We start from the raw sequence: 5,298 nt of genomic DNA on the forward strand, positions 1-5,298 counted from the left end.
GAGGGGAGAGGGGAGAGAGAGAGAGAGAGAGAGAGAGAGAGAGGCATTTGGAATTAGACAAAGGGAAATAAGAGCAATGGAGAAAATGGGTAAAGGGGAAATAAAGGAAAATGGCCAGAGAAAGAGGGAGGGAGAGAAAGAGGGCGACAGATTGATTGATGAGATGGAGGGAGAGGCAGTAATGACTGTGTCTGTGGATTGGCAGACTGGTGATATGCTCCAGACCCCTGTCAGCCTGGCCTCCTCCCCACCAACACTCACTCTCACTGGGGGGGGCTCACCCGCTGCCCTGGCTTTGGCCTACACCTGGTGGTATCTCGCAATAGCCTACACTGCTGGATCACAGTGGCATGAAGCTGGTTTATAGAAAAGTAATACAGTGGAGTTATTAACTCAGTGTGTGTGTTGTACAGTGGCAGCCTGTGTATTAGGTGTGAATGTGTTCGCACAGTATGGGGTGTCTGAAACGTAGACGTGTGTGTCTGTCTGAAACGTAGACGTGTGTGTGTGTCTGAAACGTAGACGTGTGTCTGTCTGAAACGTAGACGTGTGTGTCTGTCTGAAACGTAGACGTGTGTGTCTGTCTGAAACGTAGACGTGTGTGTGTGTGTGTGTGTGTCTGAAACGTAGACGTGTGTGTCTGTCTGAAACGTAGACGTGTGTGTCTGTCTGAAACGTAGACGTGTGTGTGTGTCTGAAACGTAGACGTGTGTGTGTGTCTGAAACGTAGACGTGTGTGTCTGTCTGAAACGTAGACGTGTGTGTCTGTCTGAAACGTAGACGTGTGTGTGTGTGTGTGTCTGAAACGTAGACGTGTGTGTCTGTCTGAAACGTAGACGCGTATCTGTCTGAAATGTAGACGCGCGTGTGTGTGTGTGTCTGAAACGTAGACGCGAGTGTCTGAAACGTAGACGCGAGTGTCTGTCTGAAACGTAGACGCGAGTGTCTGTCTGAAACGTAGACGCGTGTGTCTGTCTGAAACGTAGACGCGTGTGTCTGTCTGAAACGTAGACGCGAGTGTCTGTCTGAAACGTAGACGCGTGTGTCTGTCTGAAACGTAGACGCGTGTGTCTGTCTGAAACGTAGACGCGTGTGTGTGTGGTGGGCAGTCTGGGAGGCTGGACCATAATCCATACTAATTAAGGATTAATTAAAACTAATGGGACCTGGTTCCCCATCCTCTCTTTCTGTCCCTCTCTCTGTTTCTCTTTCATCATCCTACTCTCTGTCTGTTTCCGTTTGCAAGTTCTCTCCTTTTTCCTTGCTTTTTGTGCTGCGTGCACACTACACGCTGGGCTGGGCGCAGACTACACGCTGGGCTGGGCGCAGACTACACGCTGGGCTGGGCGCAGACTACACGCTGGGCTGGGCGCAGACTACACGCTGGGCTGGGCGCAGACTACACGCTGGGCTGGGCGCAGACTACACGCAGACTACACGCTGGGCTGGGCGCAGACTACACGCTGGGCTGGGCGCAGACTACACGCTGGGCTGGGCGCAGACTACACGCTGGGCTGGGCGCACACTACACGCTGGGCTGGGCGCAGACTACACGCTGGGCTGGGCGCAGACTACACGCTGGGCTGGGCGCACACTACACGCTGGGCTGGGCGCACACTACACGCTGGGCTGGGCGCACACTACACGCTGGGCTGGGCGCACACTACACGCTGGGCTGGGCGCACACTACACGCTGGGCTGGGCGCAGACTACACGCTGGGCTGGGCGCAGACTACACGCTGGGCTGGGCGCAGACTACACGCTGGGCTGGGCGCAGACTACACGCTGGGCTGCGCGCACACTACACGCTGGGCTGCGCGCACACTACACGCTGGGCTGCGCGCACACTACACGCTGGGCTGCGCGCACACTACACGCTGGGCTGCGCGCACACTACACGCTGGGCTGCGCGCAGACTACACGCTGGGCTGCGCGCAGACTACACGCTGGGCTGCGCGCAGACTACACGCTGGGCTGCGCGCAGACTACACGCTGGGCTGCGCGCAGACTACACGCTGGGCTGGGCGCAGACTACACGCTGGGCTGGGCGCAGACTACACGCTGGGCGCAGACTACACGCTGGGCTGGGCGCACGGGCTGGGCGCAGACTACACGCTGGGCTGGGCGCAGACTACACGCTGGGCTGGGCGCAGACTACACGCTGGGCTGCGCGCAGACTACTCGCTGGGCTGCGTGTAGACTACAGGTTGATCTCTCTTCCTTTCCCCACCTCGCTCCCTCTATCTCTCTCCTCACCTCTCTCTCCATCCCGCTGTCTCAGCAACACATCTGTTAGTGTCTATCCTCCATCTCTCTCTGTCCAGCAACACGTCTGTTAGTGTCTATCCTCCCTCTCTCTCTCTCTCTCTCTCTCTCTCTGACCTTTCCTCTCGTCTCAGTAACACGTCTGTTAGTGTCTACCCTCCCCCTCTGTCTTTGTCTCAGCAACACGCCTGTTAGTGTCTATCCTCCCTCTCTCTCTCTCAGCAACACGTCTGTTAGTGTCTATCCTCCCCCTCTCTCTCTCTGACCTTTCCTCTCGTGTCAGCAACATGTCTGTTAGTGTCTATCCTCCCTCTCTCTCTCTCTGACCTTTCCTCTCGTCTCAGCAACACGTCTGTTAGTGTCTATCCTCCCTCTCTCTCTCAGCAACACATCTGTTAGTGTCTATCCTCCCTCTCTCTCTCTCTGACCTTTCCTCTCGTCTCAGCAACACGTCTGTTAGTGTCTATCCTCCCTCTCACTGACGTCTCGTCTCTTTCTTTCTCTACCTGAGTTATTAGCGGAGTGGGATTATGATCAAGTGAATGATGGAATGATCCGAGTGACAGGCGTAAGAGAGGAGATGGAAAGAATGGAGGGATGGAAGGAGGGGATTTCTGTGTAAGCTCTAATCTCAGTTAATACTTCCGCTCTCCCAAGAAACGGGGGGGATCCTCCTGTCTGTTAAATTGAGCCATATGACACACACACACACACACGCTGATAAACCATATCACACCCTCACTGCCATTTCATATCATTGTAAACGCACATCCACACACTAACATCAAATCAGTGCAGACTTTAATGTATTATTTTTTTTATTTTATTTTTGAAGTTACTTTTTTAAAACGTGGTATCCAATTGGTAGTTACAGTCTTGTCTCATCGCTGCAACTCCAGTACCGACTCGGGAGAGGCGAAGGTTGACCCTGCCAAGCCGCATTGCTTCTTGATACAATGGCCGCTTAACCCAGAAGCCAACACACCAATGTGTCGGAAGGAAACCCAGTACACCTGGCGACCGTGTCTGCGTGCACTGCGCCCGGCCCGCCACAGGAGTTGCTAGAGCGCGATGGGACAAGAACATCCCTGCTGGCCAAACCCTCCCCTAACCCGGATGCGCCGCCCCATGGGTCTCTCGGTCGTGACCGGCTGCGACAGAGCCTGGACTCGAACCAGGATCTCTAGTGGCACAGCTAGCAACTGCGATGCAGTGCCTTAGACCACTGCGCCACTCGGGAGGCCCTGTACTTGCTATTACACACTACCAACGTGTGTGTGTGTGTGTGTGTCTGAGTTAATGTACAGGTGTTTCTTTGGATTGAGTTGTTGGATTATATAGTAATCTAGTTAATCTGTCAAAGGTGTGTGGGGCAGGGCTGTGACCTTTGACATTTCCTGGGTGTTCCCAGTATCAGCAGACTTCCAGTTTCTGATCCAGGTGAATTTCCTGGGTGTTCCCAGTATCAGCAGACTTCCAGTTTCTGATCCAGGTGAATTTCCTGGGTGTTCCCAGTATCAGCAGACTTCCAGTTTCTGATCCAGGTGAATTTCCTGGGTGTTCCCAGTATCAGCAGACTTCCAGTTTCTGATCCAGGTGAATTTCCTGGGTGTTCCCAGTTACAGGAGAGTTTCATTTGGGGAAAAATGTAGTAGTAACCGTGTTTGGTTGCCAATTTCAGATATAGGCCTACGAGTGCTGAGCGATTTAGAGCTTTTCGAAGTTGTTTCGGTTCAATGATAAAAAAATAATGTTTTTTTGTTTTGATAATGTATAGTGCATTTAATGTCTAAGATAATTATGTGGGTTGAATGCTGTAACAACACAGAATGAAAGCGTTAACAAAAGTCCCATGATGGTAGAGACTGTCCATTACTGCTGATCACTTATCAACCATCATTTACTCACATTACTTTAATACAATATAGAAATTGTTGTGTATATTTTATTTATTTAATGACTTTATTTAATTCCAAGTCATCATCTCATCTCTATAGAGCTGCTGCCTATGCTGTCTGACAAAATCACTATTTGAGTAGTTCTTCAAAGTAAATAAGGTATACTTTTGTGACTGCTGAATACCAACTATCAATCACTTAGATCAGGTAGAGATACGTCGTGAAGAAACTGCTCTCGATCCCAGTGGATCGCCCATCTCTTCTCTATCTCGGTGTCTGCCCCACACTAACCTGAACTTAGATCAGGTAGAGATACGTCGTGAAGAAACTGCTCTCGATCCCAGTGGATCGCCCATCTCTTCTCTATCTCGGTGTCTGCCCCACACTAACCTGAACTTAGATCAGGTAGAGATACGTCGTGAAGAAACTGCTCTCGATCCCAGTGGATCGCCCATCTCTTCTCTATCTCGGTGTCTGCCCCACACTAACCTGAACTTAGATCAGGTAGAGATACGTCGTGAAGAAACTGCTCTCGATCCCAGTGGATCGCCCATCTCTTCTCTATCTCGGTGTCTGCCCCACACTAACCTGACGTAGCAGGCGTAAAAGAAACACGGACCGGACAAGTAGATGCGCAATGGATTATGGTCATTGTAGTGAATTACTACGTTTTATGCTCTAAACTATGTAGAATATTGGCCTGTCGGAAACTACAACTCCCTACTACATCGCACAGTTTGGGCGTCATCTTTTCTTTCTCTAGAGAAACTGCTCATTGAGTTTACATTAAAAAATAGTTTTTGCCGACAGTCAATTAGTGCTTTAAAAAAAGAAAAATAACAAATGTTGGTTAATCGCTCAGCACTAAGACCTATACAATTACAGTAACTAACTCCGCACTAAGGTCTATAATTACAGTAACTGTAACTCAGCACTAAGGCCTATACAATTACAGTAACTGTAACTCAGCACTAAGACCTATACAATTACAGTAACTGTAACTCAGCACTAAGGCCTATACAATTACAGTAACTGTAACTCAGCACTAAGGCCTATACAATTACAGTAACTGTAACTCAGCACTAAGGCCTATACAATTACAGTAACTGTAACTCAGCACTAAGACCTATACAAT

The 5,298-nt window shown here is 50.2% G+C and overlaps 1 long non-coding RNA gene across 1 annotated transcript; it reads left to right on the forward strand.

Moving 5' to 3' along the window:
* The first annotated feature begins 4,325 nt into the window (after positions 1-4,325).
* Positions 4,326-4,957, forward strand: LOC115178895 (uncharacterized). Its single transcript, XR_003872713.1, has 2 exons — positions 4,326-4,370; positions 4,470-4,957. It is a non-coding gene; the product is annotated as an uncharacterized LOC115178895 (long non-coding RNA).
* The last annotated feature ends 341 nt before the right edge of the window (positions 4,958-5,298 follow it).

This window comes from Salmo trutta, chromosome 38, assembly GCF_901001165.1.
Source record: "Salmo trutta chromosome 38, fSalTru1.1, whole genome shotgun sequence".
Lineage (NCBI taxonomy): Eukaryota > Metazoa > Chordata > Actinopteri > Salmoniformes > Salmonidae > Salmo > Salmo trutta.